The 17440-nt window shown below is 39.4% G+C and overlaps 1 protein-coding gene and 1 pseudogene across 1 annotated transcript in view; one reads left to right on the top strand and one right to left on the bottom strand.

The window, feature by feature from the left end:
* The window catches only part of LOC126184421 (homeotic protein distal-less-like), a 293766-nt gene that overhangs the window by 16714 nt on the left and 259612 nt on the right, over nt 1-17440 (top strand). The window lies entirely within an intron of this gene.
* LOC126185913 (5S ribosomal RNA) lies at nt 9338-9456 on the bottom strand (annotated as a pseudogene).

Genomic DNA, 17440 nt, shown 5'->3' with positions numbered 1-17440 from the left:
GCAGAATCACAGTGTCAATTCTTTTCTTTAACTTAGGTTCTATAAGACTTCTGCGTTTTTACGGTCCGAGGCTATAAGCCTATTTCGTGGTACAGTAATTTCATTTGTTTTGTAGTTTTATAATGCAAAATATAGATTGTGCGAAATTAACGTCTTGTCGATCGTACCTTAAATAAATCCGACTGTTAGTGTAATCAAAAAAATGTTCAAATGTGTGGAAATCTTATGGGACTTAACTGCTAAGGTCGTCAGTCCCTAAGCTTACACACTGCTTAACCTAGGTTATCCTAAGGACAGACACACACACACCCATGCCCGAGGGAGGACTCGAACCTCCGCCGGGACCAGCCGCACAGTCCATGACTGCAGCCCCTTAGACCGCTCGGCTAATCCTGCGTGGCTAGTGTAATCATTATGATGTTTTCGAAACTACCATCAATTACATCAACTGATACGATTCACGATTATTTATAAATTTTTATCTTCGTGTCCACGAAATACTGCTCCTATCGTTGGGTGAACGTTCTGAATCAGTCAGATACCGCTGACAACAATTGAGGTACTATAAAGTTTTCTCCGACAACAAAAGGTCTTTTGCGTCTTCTACGTAGTATAACACTGTAACTGAAAATAAATCGGGAGACAAAGAAAAAATGACGAAGACTTTCGCGACGAATTTGTTGTACTGAATGTGAGATTGTCGCGTCAGTTCTCTATAAGAATGTGAGCTTTCGACAATATCCACCAATGCCTTCGGCAAGATGGCAACTGACTGTCAAAGAAGTAACGGAGCCACACAGGTGTAAATCATGCGGTAGTGGCCACTGCAACGAGATACTACAATAACGCCAATGAGGGTGCGTTATCGGCAGCGTCGTCACAATGTATAATCCACAGTAGGCGCCACTACATCATATCCATTGACGTAATTCCGTTACTTCTGTGACAGTTGCTTTTCCGACAAAGATAACGCTGAACGAAGTCGAAATTTAGGGATTTTACACAAAATTAACATGACAGGTGGAGTGAGAACATTAAATACAATGAACCAGTCAATTTCTGGATTTTATAGTTATAAATGGTTGGTGACCTACACACAAATTACGTTTTTTAGTGTTAGTAGGGGTACCCGGTTGTATTATTATTATTATTTTTATTGTCGTTATTATCTGTCTCAGTTATTTATTTACACGCCCGAATGATCTCAAATGACCAAATGGAATTTAGGAACATTAAACATTGAACCCTGCGTCCAGCGGCTCGTAATAGCGGCGGCGGCAGCAATAGCGGCCACGTGCTCGTAAAGGAAGCAGGCACGGGGGGCGAGGCTCGGATGTTATTCATTAGCCGATTAGCCGAGCCAAAGTGCGAGTATGGGCATTTTTAGCGCATCTGCCTGTCGGATCAGTGCTGCGGGAGGCGCTGTGTTGACACGACAATGGCGGCGCCCCCTGGCGCGGACAATGCGGCACGCACGGCCAACAGCAAATACGAGCGGTCACCCGCAGCGGCGAACCGCCGTTTAGGGGACACCACTCACTATCTGCCCTTCCCTTATTTTATTTGACGTCTCGGAACGGGGCAGGTTTCTTCCGTAGCGCAGATCACACCCGGCGATTCTTGCAGAAATACCCCGTAGCAGCTAAAATATTGCGTGTATCGTCGCATCTGAGTGGATAGCAATAAACTATAAAATTCACCTCCAGATAGTCTACAAATAAGAGATCGACCGGTTGTTAGGATTTCACGTCCCCGTAGACAAATACAAAGCAGTCAGTTAACCAGTGGGATTGTACCACATTTTCTAAGATTCTTTATACTATGTCGAGAGCACTACAGTAGAAATCTATCCGTCCCGCTTCACTTTCGAAATCTGACCTCAGAGAGCTAGAAACGTATGGGGCTTACTGGCTGTGAGACAGTTACACAACTACCTTCATATTCACTCAAGAATTGTATTGTAGCCTCTCTGAGCTGCCTGTGGGATGTTTCCCAGTTCAGTTCCTATTTAGAACTCACGTGATGGCCATTATAATCGTGATCGTTACACGATTTGCACTCAACTCCATACATTCATTAAATTTCTCCGTATTCCTCGCCACACCTATGACACAAAAATACAGTATTTGATTTTAATGAAAAAATGTTTAAGTGATACGCAAACAAACTACGCAAATTGCTTTGTTCTCCTATAGACTATTTTGGCATAATTCAGCGAAGATTGACAGGAGAAATATTCATACCTTATACCAACGTATATCAGAGTTTTTGGCTTGTATGTTTCTTTACGATGCTTAGCACTGAAATGACGAAGCGCGCCGTTTCCAACAATTCAAGTGTGCTTAAACTGATAATATTCAAATCAAATTAAAATGAGCGTTAATCATCAACAGTAACTTTATTACAAAGCAAAATTTACACACAGACGAGAATCGTGTTCTGATACCTCGAAAATCAGCGAAGAAGTAAAACTGATACCACTGAATCGTACACAATGTTCCCATACTTTTATATGATAAAAGTTTTAATGCATAATGTGCACGAGCAAATGGTGAACAGCCTGAAATGGAGTCAGTTGCATAATTTAAATTACGATTCGGATAATTATTGGCACGATAAATTCGTTTAAACATTATTATTTGCATGTAAGTCCCTTGAAATACAATAAAGCGTCAAAATGAGCCTCTTATTTATTACTGACAGAAACCAAAATTAGAAAATTTAATGGTCTACAGCGTGAAAATAAGTTTTATGCTAACTCGAATTTATATAAATATGCTTCTCATGTTTGATACCTGGTTTCGTGGATGGGAAAGAAGCAGATTCAGATGCAATGTAATAAACGAAGCAGATAAGTTTACGCAAAATTCAGTGTAAACACACATGGTAAGAAAATTAAATTCGTTCAAATGCAGAGCTGCTGTTTAGCTTTTAATAATTGCAAAGATCAGTTGACTGTTTCCGTGGCATCATTTACTGCGATTTATAGTAGCTATTGTAAATAATGTAGTGTACTATTTACGGAAAATATTTTCACAATTACTACTTTTAATTGGAACAAGCTTTACGCGAACAACATCGTTAACTGAAGATCTGATGACAGAATTTTGCAAGTGTGTGACAGCTCATTCACAGACTCTCGTTTTGAAATTCGGTACGTAGTGCTATTTACTCCTTCAGATAGATTTTGCTCTTCGACAGGTGAAATTGAGGAATAGTTTTACAAAAAAGTAACAACGTGGAGTCAAGCTCTGATGATGAGTTATTGAAAATATATGACAGCGTATACGGAAACACTTGTTTTCATCTTCGGTACGTAGGCTTATTTTCTCCTTCAGACTGTTTGCACTTGCCAAAACAAAGGAAATATCTTAAATCGAGGAATATATTTTTATTTTTCCCGTAGTAAACTCACAATTTGGATAGTTTTCGCGTAATTCTTAAGATTCACTTTCTTCCCGTGTTTGTTTACAGCGAATTCTGCGAGAACTTACCTGTTTCGTTTCGTTTACATCTCTTCTTAACGAACTGTAAACAGCGCCACAGATTTTCCAAAGTAACACTTCTACAAAATCTGAACAAAAGATATACCCCTATTTTAGAAGCCTTTAAGTAGAAAAAGAGGAATATATTCATTGGTCTGTTTTCTATTAGGATTACTGTGTTGGTAAAATACTTTAAATATGTAACGAAATGAAATACTGTACAGTATATTTTATGTCCAACATTGTAATTGTGAACTCATACACAGTACCAACGCAAAGAAAAATAAGAACAATAAAATGTAGGAAAAAGATATTATAGTAGGTAAGCACTGCAGTTTATGCGTACATGCTATGGTCGACCGCTTGATTGGGCCTTTCACCCTGTATGAAGTTTCAAATAACGACTATGGGAAGGAACTAATATTCTTGAGAGTGTGACTTCTATATCCCACAACTAGATTGTTAGTTAAGAAAGTTTGAAATGTGTTGTAAGGATCATAATTTAGAAGTTCATGATCAGATTTCAATAAAAAATTCTGTGAACTTTTCTAACATGTTGTGCCACGGTTCTCTAAGTTGTAACATGCTTAGGCCTATGCAGTCAGCTTGTATCATTTCACATGAGAATTACCGCGATGTAATTAGAATCAAGCCGCTTCAGTTTCAGCGAAACAATGTCTAGAACGTCGTATTTTGATATAACTAGCTTCTTGAAGTCTTTTGGATTTCCTTTCCCTCTTAGAGAAGTAAGTTGTAAATTATTGAATCATTTGAGACGAATTTTTCATTACTTCAACACCTACTCTTACTCGTTACATGGAAGAGTATCTACCGAATTTTTCAGTGACCGCTTCTGGTGCTTTAGTTAAGTCGCTGACGTGGCACAACAAACTAATCCCGTTAGTAAATGAAATTAGCGTACCAATACAGCTCTCAGAATCAGTATTAATCATTGACTCAATGTGTAAATCTGATTTCAAGTTACGTGTGTTGATCACACAACCGGAAGTGTAATTCTTCCTGGTCAAAAGCGGATTTTTGTCGAACATTTATCGTCCTGTTCTTCGTGATGCTTTGCCGTAATGTTCCTCATTAGCTCTTTTGGATGGAACAAAAGTGGAATTCTGGTCTTCTTAAATCTTCCCGTGATTCCATGATTTATGCTCTTTGGAACCATCAATGTTTCCGTATAAGTCACCTCTTTCATTGTACCGACGCTTTGGTACCTAAAACGTAGGCAATTTTCCTGGGTTGCACTGTTATTTAACATGAGAGAGGTTCATATCTCCTGAACATCCATCCACGTTTAGGTTACTCGTAGTTTCTGTAAATCACTTCGAACGAATGGGGGAATGATTAGTTAGATAAGACCACGGTCGAGACCTTCTATATCTTCGTCCTCTTGAGCTAGTCTTCTGCCTCTAATAAGTTCAACGTAGAGAGTACGTCGAACTATAGTCTTCCTTCCTTCGGACTGAATTCCAACAAAATATGCTTCTAAGCATGTGATGTGTTATTTCCTTTCGTTGACGAAACCAATGTCGAAAGGCAAAAATCTTTGGCCAGTACACGGAATAAATACATCATTTCATTGCACTGAGGAGAAGGGGAAATTTTTCTGAGAAACTGCAGAGCTATAAAATCTGGTTCAATGAATATCAGTGGGAATGAAGCATTTACTTCCAGAACAAACACGAAGAAAAATTACGAGATTCAATATTAGCGTTTCACTTAAGTTGTTGCGAAAAGAAGCAAAATCCTGGATAAAGTCCCGAAAGATTAGTTTCAGCCAGCAGAATACACTGAGAAATAGTGATATTTATCGCCATTTCATATAACAACTTAATTTGGAATTTATATGAGTAGTTGTGTATGTTGATACTGTGTCAGCTTTGAATGGTTCGTTGCGCAAATGCTGTAGATCATCAAAGAAATCACTGTCACATACTATAAAAATGTCAATACTTTGCCGATGATTTATTCACGGTCATTTCTGAGACATTTAAACTTTGGACGCAATAATAAGTTGTCTATAAATCTGGTACAGAGAGCAATATTGGAAACTTGCTTTCAGGAGCGAATGGTTTCTGTTACAGCTTAAAGTTGATCGTCCCATCGACAGTGAGGCTATTAGGTATGAGCACTTGCTCAAATGAAAAGGATGGGGGAGGAAGCCGCTATGGTCTTACCCAAGGACCTCTTTGGCATTCACAATAAGTCATTCATTCCTGACGTTTCTGAACACAAATGTAAGATGTTAATCCCTTATTCACGTCCATTGATGATTTTTGGGAGAGGTACTGAATAATGTCACGAAATATTTCTACACTGCGTTTACCAGAGGAAGTACGGCATTTTACCATGTCCAGGAATGACATACAGTAAGCTGACCTCTTGTCACAGGAAAATTCAGTCAAAATGCCAAAAAAAAGGAAACAAAGCATATTATATGTGGTTCACTACATAAACCTTAAAACAACGTTTCCCGTGAAATTATTGATGACAGTTTCTTAATTGCCTGTTTTGCGGAGAATTACCTAAGAGAGAATTTACGTTATGGAATGTTTCTGTAATTTAGGAAGTGTTAGTGGTGAAAATCAAAACTGAACGTTACTATGCTTGTATAAGGCATGACGTTGGTGAACAAGAGAACGGTTCTGAGCACCACATCATCGGAAGCAGCGCTAGAGACTTCGCAGATCTGAAGATTCATTTAAGATGACTGCCCTCACTAGAGTCTTTTCCTTATTCAAATTACTAACGCGTAGAAAGCACATAGGAAACAACGAGAGCTTTCATTGTTTTCTTTCTGAATTCGTCAATTTAACATACTAACACAACACCGAAGATTTCTTGTTTTGAAGCAAGTAAATGAAATATCTGAACATATCTCCTGGAAATAATGCATTTTAGAAACTTCTGTATTATTATGTGCTGAGGAGTAAGTACCCTCACCGCAACAACAAAAGGAATGGGACTCAAGAGAAGGACTTACCATTCGTTTTCAATCTTAGAAATTTTATCATTATTACGTAGCATCGTGTCTCTCTGCCGTACTGTGTTACTTGAGCACAGTCATAAGCAAAAGAAGTTCTCTTTTTGGACGGGATGCTGTCTGTATCGACCTGCCACGCTACTGCTTAAAAAGAAAGAAGAAAACAGGAATTCCAGTAATTACTGGGGCACTTTCACTTTGCCTTTAGCAGTGCCTGTCGCATAATTATAATTTCCCATTGAATTACTTCGTTCTTGGCTTCGGTGTCAGCGCCGTTTCATGACGTACCTATAAGAGGTTACAGCAATGAAATGGAATTTATTTGACCGAAACTACTTCTCATTGGAATTTGATGAGAATGTTACATTCGAAAATGTTTGTATGACGTTTTTTCTGAAGTTAGGTTGAGACAAATATTCATACTTTATTATGCTTAAAACGTGTCTTTCCACAGAGATACTAGACCTGGTGCCGTGAAAGTATACTAGTAAACATACCACTGTTATACGACTTTAAATTACATAACGTGAGCAAATTTAAAAAAAAATGAATAACGCCTGTAACTAGCTTACTTGATTCTCACACTATTATAACCATTTTCAGTACATTGGGTACTCAGAGAGCAATTTTTAAGAGATTTTATTTCAGTTTTGCGTTGTATGCCGATGTTAAACATTTCTTGCTTTTAGACACGATTTTTTTCGATCTTACGATTCCTTCTGCAACCAGGACATTAGCAGTGCGATACAGGCATTGCTGAGCGGTATTTTTAAACAAACGCGACTAGATATGAAGTTCGACATGCACTTATCCACTCCTTCATGAGAGTAAATTTAACCTTCGGAATGTTGTTGAGAGCAGACGAATGCTGTCAATAGCTCTGTGGGCAAATATGGCGAACCGTTCGTTTCTCGACAAGTGTATCTGCGAAGAAGTAACAAATGATAAGCGACAATTTCATCATCAGTAGAAATATATTAGCGTAGTATTCAATTTCAGGACCTTTCCATGCAATGTACACACACACACACACACACACACACACACACCGAAACATTAACTGAGTGACTCGTAATATTCGCAAGTTGTATTAGTCTGTGGTACGAGTAGTTTATTTACTTTACATAGCGGGTGTCTGTTATTTGCTACACATTGTTATTTGCTACGTATCCTGTAATGCTACTGTCGCTATCTGAGATGTCGGTGTCATGAATCGGGAGTAGACCAACATCACAATTTATAGGTGCCAGTTCTGTTCATTGTAAGAATATACATACCACAGTGATGACGTTTCTGTTAAAGCAACCATACCCCTAGTCAACTGCTTTTGTTACTCGCAAGCTTTCTGGTTGTACATCTTTACTTAAACTGCTGGCATTTTTGGCAGCCAGATTTATTCTTCAGATTTTACTTTGATTGGAGAGCACCCTGGTCCGAATTGTCATCAAGTTAACTTCGTTAAATCTTTTTGTGGTTTGACTGAAGCACTCATCTCGAATTCCAGTAATGTGCCTTAATGAAATTTGAGCTTTCTCAAAGCTGCACTAGTGTTTTACCAATAACAATTTAATTAAAACTCTGAACTCCAGAGCAACTCAGTTTGAATGGGACTTTTTGTGGTGTTGGGAAGCGTTCATGGTCTGATAGTATTCGTGCTGCGTGCCAGTGTATGTCTGTGGCCTTTAGGCTTCTGTACTTGGTTGTAAAGTGGATGCCAGATTAGTGATCAGTGGTGGAACTTCGAAATCTCCGGAAAGTGTAAGTACTAGGGAGTGCTAAGCCACATAAGATAGTCTAGCAACAGAGGTGAGAAATGTACTGTAAGAAGATATCAGAAGGGTTTCAAAACGTTAGATATATGTAGAACAACAGAGCCAGCAGAGACAGAAGCAAAAGAAAAGAAATATCCGAGTTAAAGATGAAACAAAAAACAACAAAAAAGTACGAGTTGCGCCTATCCGTGTAGACAATGTAAGATAACTGTGAAACGCACGTCGAAATACAGAAGAAGCATAAGCTGAATGGTTAAACAGAAATGTGAAAACAAATTATGGCAGAAATATAATGAGCAGCATGTAAGGAGATTTTTGTTTCGTTCACTTATTGTAATTAGTATGAAACTCCATTCTGGATCGAAGTTTATTAATAACACTCAAATAACTTACGCGTTTCGGCCAACAACCATTTTCAGTATCAAAAGAAAAGAAATAGTTACAAGGTTTCTCGTTACATTAGTACGTACTACTTAGCAAGTCCTTACTGAGTTCTGTGTTTAAGCATTGTTAACAAATTTCAGTCCATACTGAACTGTTGTTTAAATGCCATCGTGATCATGGATCGCTACTCAGATTTGATATAATGCATTATGTTACTCATTTGTCATTCAACTCAGATCCATCCCCGCTTCTACATTTTTATCATTCTAAACACGTGTATTTCATCAAATACACTACCAAGATTGGAGTACAATGGGGAAAGAAATGGGTCATGGGCAACTCAAGGAAATCATACAACAAATCGGATGGACTACTAAACGTAAGCCATGGAATGTCTAAATCTAGTTGGCAGTCTTTTTCGAATATCAGTCCAGTTCCTTAAGCGTTGCACCATTTAGGAAGATCAGTAGGAAGATGTAATGTTGCTTTGGACAGGTACGAATCTCCGTCCGAACAGGGCTCCGAAAGTCCAGCGGTAGCGACAGACCACGGTGTCGTGCTCAGCCGACAGGCTTCACTGGATGCGGATATGGAGGGGCTTGTGGTCAGCACATCGCTCTCCCGGCCGTGACCGGAGCCGCTACTTCTGTCAAGTAGCTTCTCAATTGGCCTCACGAGGGCCGAGTCCACCCCTCCCCTCTTGCCAACAGCTCTCGGCAGACCCGAACGGTAACCCATCCAAGTCAGAGCCAAGCCCGACAGTGCTTAACTTCGGTGATTTTACGAGAACCGGTGTTACCACTGGGGTAAGGCCATTGGCTTAGGTTGGAATATGAAGCGCTAATTTCTAGAAACTTATGAAAACTTCTGCCATCATGTAGTACATATTACATAGACCTCTCTAGACAAGGGAGAAATAGGTGAATCGGTGCTCTGAATAACGTAAATCCAGATTTTTCGAAATAAAGTTACACAGTACGAATACGGCTACCACAGGTAACAATATAGAGCATCTAAAATTAGTAGCAGTTAGATAAATAGGAAAGCGTTCTTTCTGTTGTCAAAAAGATGAAGGCATAATGTGTGTCACCAGATTTGCACAATTATTGCCTTCGCATAGCCCAAAAAATGAGAATGAAAATAGGTTTAAAGATTTAACAATCAACTTGACTTCTCAGGTTGTAATGTTGGTTCTTCTCTTCTTCCAACACCGCGCAAGAAACGTCCACTGACGGCTTCCACACGCTGTGCGACGAACGCAATAACGCAGCATGACATAACCATAAGACGACCGGCGAAGATAACATCAGTTGTCAGACTTCTATGTAATTTCTGCACCCCTGCACTTGTGAAATTGTTTTGTTACAGGTCGCTAGATTCGCTTTGACTTTTGAGACAAGGTTAAGCATTTAAAACTCCCGTACCAGTGATACGAACCAAGTAACAATCGTATTGCACAAACTGGAAGAAATATTAAGACTGGTTCTCCCGTCAACAATTAGAGACACAGCATCTAGTCGAATTTGGGAAGGATGGTAAAGGAAATCGGCTGCATCCCAGAATTTATCTCAAATGATTCGGGTGAAGTAGGGAATCCAAAATCTGTGTGAGTAAATACAACATAACTTAACTCCCATGAACCGCTAACGTCCTCTTTATCCCAGAAACGTGAAGTCTCGGAGTAAAAGTTCAGAAGTACGTTACTCAGTCAAACAGAAAAAAATACTTCGGTTCCCACGGAAAAAATGCAGTACACTTCCAATGTGTAGTTCCGCAATCTGTGGTTCAAATGACTCTGAGCACTATGGGACTTAACATCTATGGTCATCAGTCCCCTAGAACTTAGAACTACTTAAACCTAACTAACCTAAGGACAGCACACAACACCCAGCCATCATCCGCAATCTGTCACAAGATTGCCGCCAAGTAATAACTTATGATTAGTCGTGCGATTTAGTTTTCATATTTAGAGCACGAAACATAAATAACAAAGTGATAAATAACACATGATGCGACTGTGATACAAACATTAAAAATTAAAGAAAATTTCCTTCTATACCAAACTCTGTGTTGGAAAGTAACACCCGCGACTCTTTTCCCTGTATCTGGCTTTAGAGTTAAACACAAGTTCTGTTTCTTTTGCATCTAACCACCGCGTGCGCTATTTTAATCTACCCGTACTGAAGACTAGTAGAATCTGAAAGAGGGAGCTAATATGCACCATTAACATAAGCTTTTCTAATTATCTGTGAGTTGTTTATTTGAGATTTTATAACAACGAATCGACTGATAAATGCGGAAAACTGCTGAAAAGAGGCACTGTGAGATCCTTTGCACGAAGAGGGCGAAATAATCTTAAGTCGAAGTTTCAAATGACAGTTGAAGTGAAAACAATTATACCAACGATAGTTTCATAGAAGACAGCCTTACGAAGATTTTCGTCGCCGTCAAGTTTCTTAGATTACTACATGTGTTGACGATAAATTTTAGAAGATACACGAAGTAATACCGCAAAATATGATCTGCTTTAGGCTGGCTGAAAGAAGATAACGTTTTCCTTCATATGACAATTACTCCTCCCTCCCTCCCTCCCTCTTCCTCTCTCTCTCTCTCTCTCTCTCTCTCTCTCTCTCTCTCACTCCCTCTCTCTAATAGACACACACACATACACGCTCACGTACGAATACTTCTGTCTTTGATAACTTCCAGCCTCATCAGCAGATTCCGATCACACAGTGCCCTCCAGACGAGATACCTGGAGTGGAGCTATCCGCAGTGAAGTTATTCGTCGTAATTAGTTGCAAGGTCGGCATGCACTGCTCACGTGTAATAATTGTGCGCGTGGGTAAGCGCCCTTGCGCAATCTTGCAGTGAGAATAGGAAGTTGCTTGTTCATCGCGGACTGGAGAAGTTACTGACCCTGGCCAGTCGCTAATCGTAGCTCCAGAGAAGGATTAGGAGCAATACGATAAGTGTTAAACTTGTTGTTAAGTAAATAAAGAACTGCATTTTCCATCATGGAATCGTAAATCTATCGAATCTACAGCGAAGCGAAATTGTGTGGATATCCTATAATGTGGATGATTCCTCGCGGTTGTGGCTTTGTCTCATGAATCCATACGAATTAGATATAGCCTTGTATTATTTTGCGCCATCTACAAGATTTTATTATTTCCTTTCCTTTCCTTTCCTTTCCTTTCCTTTCCTTTCCTTTCCTTTCCTTTCCTTGTGTTGTTTATACAAAAAGACAGGAAAGAAAAATTGCCTCGAATCTCTAATTATCGGCAGAAAGACTTCTTTATCGTTACAATCCACGTTTATGAAAAGTTTAGTAACTGTAAATGTTTGTTAGATGGTTTATAGCTAGTGCAGTATTTTTAAGGCAACTGGCAGCTACCTAGACGTGTTTAGATGGTTTATAGCTAGTGCAGTATTTTTAAGGCAACTGGTAGGTACCTAGACGTGTCCAGTCAGCAAGCTTCACTGTTCTCATTTCTATATAATGTTATTAGAACGGGGATCGCAACTGGTGGAACTCATTGCATCTGACTGGAGTTAGTGAAATGCGAGCTCACGTTTCAGCAGTCATTTGATTTTTTATACTGCAGGAGACAGCTTAAAACCACGTTAGATGTTCTATGGTTTCTTTGAATCACATCACGTGAATGCTGGTATCTTTCCTCTCATCAGGGCCACACAGGTATACTCTTCTATCTATATTACAATGAATTTATGTTCCTTCTCTGAACACCTAAATCTCAGATAGTCGTTACACTGCAACTTTCCTTTCTTGATGTAACGTGCTGCGAAGTTTATTGGTTCCTTTTTCAGTGATTATTAAGAAAAATAATGGAAATTAATATCTTGATACTTTCAGTGATATAAAAGCGGTTAATTACAAATATCTACAAATACTGTTCACTCAACGCTGTGTCGTACGGAGTTACAACCTTAGTAGAAAATGACACTACTGTGCCATTTTGGTTGACGTAACATACGGGTAGACCCACATAAATTACGTGTTGGGCGAATAAATATGAGAAATTGACAGATAGTCTGGAACTCACCGGAAAGCAGTTTTAGATAGAGCATCCCGCGAGGATCCGGTAGGAAGATGGTTACCAGAATCAGGTAGAAATTATCTATCCAGAAAAATCGCGGGAAGATAACGCTAAGTGAACGGACCGAAAAGGGAACTTAAACTCTGTTCAGGAACCAACTCCATGCCGCGGACTGTAGGCAAGTGACTAGTACAGCTTATCAGACAGTTTCTCAGAAAAGGAAATCATATAAGGCGCAGTAGGTGTCTATATGTATTACTTGCTCCTGTAAGTTGGCCTGCAATCATACATTGAACAAAAGCCGACTTAGGAATTACAGAACAAGGAGAAATGTTGCTTAATATGTGTTGAAGATTTTCGATGTCATTTGTGTTTGTTAATAGACACAGATACGTTTACACGGCGCAACTGATGTGCTCATTGTCTCATTTCGGCATCATTCGCACGTAATTTTGTTGCATTTGCTACTCTCCATTTTTCCTTGTTTATTTCACAGATTATTCATGTGTTCTGTAAATCTAAATCAGCAGTTCATTACGTACGTTGACGTGCCTCTACATAAACATGATACAATGTTTTAGCAAGAGAAATTTGACAGCTTGTGTAAGTAGCGTAATAGAGTGGTGCTTTTTTAATCTAGCCGGCAGCGGTGGCCGTGCGGTTCTAGGCGCTGCAGTCCGGAACCGCGGGACTGCTACGGTCGCAGGTTCGAATCCTGCCTCGGGCATGGATGTGTGTGGTCCTTAGGTTCGTTAGGTTTAAGTAGTTCTAAGTTCTAGGGGACTGATGACCTAAGATGTTACGTCCCATAGTGCTCAGAGCCATTTGAACCATTTTTCAACGGATTATGTCACCATTTTGGCTGATCAGGTCCACGCCGTGGTACAAAGTTTGTTCCCTAATGGTGGTGATGTATTCTAAGGCCACAGGGCCCCTGTTCACACAGATCGCATTGTCCAGGGCTGGTTTTGTGAACGCGAGGATGAATTGTCTGACACCCAGTATCGTTATCCGAGCGTACTATTATTTCGCACGAGTAATGGTATAAGATTCCCTTGGAAACCATTCAGGACCTGTATTTATCCATACCTATGAGACTGGAAGCTGTTTTGAATACTGACGGTTTTTCTAAACCGTATTAAACATGGCAATGTGTTTCGATATATTTGTATAGAGACTCAAAGCGGTTCGAGCTAGCACTTGTCATGCGGTTTATCTTTACAGCAGATTAGCTTTTAGTCTGCAGTTAATAGACGGACCGGAAGGGTACAGTGGATTAGATACGTGGGATTTGTTCAGTTTTCTTTTCCAAGCGTAGTAACACTCAGATTTCGAATGCGCATTTTTCTGTTGCTTGTTCAGTGATAATTCAACATTCCGGCACTGCAAACATTCCTTGGGCCACCTTACGTTTTAACATTTTACGTGTAATAATATGTCATTGTATGCTAGACTTCGGCTATTTTCAGCGACTGCGATATTCCGATCGCCCGAAGCATTTTACTGCCAATCCGCAGCACTGCAACGTAATGCCATTTATAACATGCGTGCAAAATGACGCGGCTGTAAAATCATTGGATATTAATTTGTAACACCCGAAAAACTCATCGTCGGATTCGTTGTACAAAATACCATGGTCTTGAGCTAAATTTCTTTCGGTGCCCTGTTATATTTGGCGATGAATCAGATGCGGTTTGCCGGAGTGATTTCTTATAAATCACATCAGAATAAGCAAGATTAGTATTCAAAGAACGGTCGATTACTGGCCGTTTGAGACAGAACACAAATTCAGATTTGACAGGGATATGACACGAAATCGGTTATCACATTTGCAAACAAACCCTTTCGGCTTTCGTCTTACTAGATTAACGAAAACCACGGAATATCTATATCTGGTGGGCTAAAAAGGATTTGGAGAATTCCCCCCCCCCCCCCTCTCATCTCAAATGCGAGCCCAGTGGATTACACACTGTACAGTATCACTAGGCACACAAATCGATATAGCTGAAAAATTAGCATTGCTATGTTTTGCTGATATACTATTTATATTTGTTTTGCCGTCGTTGGAAGTAAAATATTATTTAATTGTGCTCTATTATTTACTTTATCTGACAACACAGTATATAGACTTCAGAAGAGGATTCATCTTTCCTCTCTCAGCAGTCACGCTGAAATTATTTTTCCTAATCTTTTATCGAGGAAAATCGGTTATTTTTCCAATGCTCAGTTTCTCAGTGACAATTTTATTATTGTTTTACATGTTCCCTGTTAAACTTTGATTAGCTAACATAATACTTGCACTACTTACACATTTGTTCCATATTGTCCTACGCTAGATAAATTCAGAATCCTCATTTATTATATATTCTTATTTCTTTAGATGTTTAGAAAAATTTCATGCAGACATTCATTAATATAAATGGTTTTTGCCTTCATTCTGTACGTTTTCTTCAATGACAACGAGTCTTCCAGAGTTTTAGCGTTACTTATGATCAGTATGACATAACAAACTAACTACTACGAAACCAGTAGTTATGGATAAAAGAGTGTCTGCGACGTCTTTAACGATAATAAATGTGGAAGTGGATGATTAGAACTTAATCTACAGTCAATATCGAGTTCCTTATGGACTGAGCACGCATTAAATAAGTACGGCCAAAGGTATCCGCAACGATCATGTGAAGGAACCATTGTAGAAGTCGCCTGTAGTCATTTACGGAAGACAGACACATGCCTATTCAGTCATAAGAAAATGTGATTAGACGAGTTGCTACTAGTCGCTGCTATATACACGCTGGTCCAAGACGTTGTTTGCGTCTTTATTCCAGTTCCATACCACAGCCTTATCTTCGCTTTGATAGTAGTGATTAGTAAATTCAAATTATATCTTGACTGACATGTGAGTTATGTCGATGGCTCCGCCTTACCTCTGATACCTTAACAGCTTAACTGTTGTGCGTGTAACTCTTCGAACTTAACTGACAGTTATTGGTTTCAGCATGTTATGTTTCACTGAGTAGCACACTCATGTAGCCGCGAATTGCTTTTACCGTTCTGCTCTTCTGGAATATTTCTTCCTCAGTGAGCAGCATTACTGTAGATGAAAGTACATCTTCTGAAGATGTGAAAATTAAACGTACACGAGAGAGTGTGTCCCATCCAAAACTATTAAATTACATCTTCCACTTTTTATGTAGGAGGAAATATTTATAAAGTGGTACAAATGATGACAATTTAGTAAATAACATATTTAGTGGTCATAATATATTTAGTGTAAGATGAATAAATATGCTCCGATCTGATTCATAAGTTGTCGTATTCACAGGAGAAGCAATACGCTGGTCGATGTGATAGCACCTCGAAAGTTATTGAATACAGATAAACATGTCACCATTAGTCGTCGCTCGAAGAACTTTTATTTTTAATGCGCGTTGGAAGTAAGATTATCATCAAAACGTGAAATTTATTAATCGTACACCTACATATTTTCGACTTTGATTTTCTCTTCTTGTCGCTGACTACCTGCAGCATACTATCACATAAGAAGTGTCATCAGGAGGTTTATTATTGACATGTCATTATTTCTGCATATCTCCTGAATATGAATTTGGCTTAGCACACATTTAAAAATGCAGGAAAGAGTGATTGCTGGAGGAGAGTTTGCTGCTTTTTCCGTCACTCATGAACAATGAATTAGCCTTATTGGAAAGAGAGTTTTCTTACGCTTGGCTGATAGAATAGTGGTAGTAGTAGTAGCAGTAATAGTAGATAGTAGCAGAGGTAGTTTTATTCATCTGAAGGCTAGTTGACATGCCGTGGTAACCAATACTAAAAGGAAAAAAAAAATATGATTAAAATTAACAGACATTTCCATACTTACAGGTCTACTCTGACAGAGAGTCGACCCTGTCTGTGGCATCTGTTACAACGTTTACAAACCTCATTGTGTTTACCCTTAGTCTTCAGCAGTGGTTTTTTTACGTTTTTGCAAACAATTTAATTTCATCATGTAAAAAGCTAGTGATACACTGTTCATTCACTTCCCAACATCACTCAGTACACACGCTACACACACCATAAACTGTCTGTCAGCTGACACCAGAACGATGACAATGATGTTTGCTTCATTTTGTGTGCCTCCCTGCATTGCTTGCCTGCAATGTTGAGTCAGCATTCTTGGTTAGCTGTGCCACATGATTAGAAAGTTCTCAGACCTTTTACTGATTGTCGGAGTTACAGTGGCGAGGAAGATGGGCGAAACATCCAATATCAGTGAATTTCGTTGGGGCTCGATGCCTGGGACAAGGTCGCGCAGCAGTGCAGCTTTCCACGTGTCGCTGTGTCAATAGTGTACCACGAGCACCTCATCTGGAAAAAAAAAAAAAAAAAAAAAGACATTGCGACCAGCGTTAGCTGTCGTGATAAACAATGTACCGACGACACGGGTCGCTGTCAACTATAACGGGTTATAAAAACTGATAGGTTTGTGACAGTACCGAATAATCGTTCGCCAGTTCAGCGGTGGACAACAACAAGTCACGAACTACACTATCTACAATTGTAGATGTATTTGGGGTACAGAGAAGGGGTTAAAATGCAGTGGTACCAGAAGTATCCTAAGCCACACACCATAAAGAGGCTTTCGGGGTATGTGTATGCATAGAGAAAGGTCGCCTCGACTGATGATCTCTCTACGCTCTGGTACACTCCCAGTGCGTCGGAAACCACGCGAGATGATGAATC

The sequence above is a fragment of the Schistocerca cancellata genome, chromosome 4 (assembly GCF_023864275.1).
Source record: "Schistocerca cancellata isolate TAMUIC-IGC-003103 chromosome 4, iqSchCanc2.1, whole genome shotgun sequence".
Classification (NCBI taxonomy): domain Eukaryota; kingdom Metazoa; phylum Arthropoda; class Insecta; order Orthoptera; family Acrididae; genus Schistocerca; species Schistocerca cancellata.
Note: the sequence above shows the minus strand (reverse complement) of the source record. Positions and strands in the feature narration are given on the sequence as shown.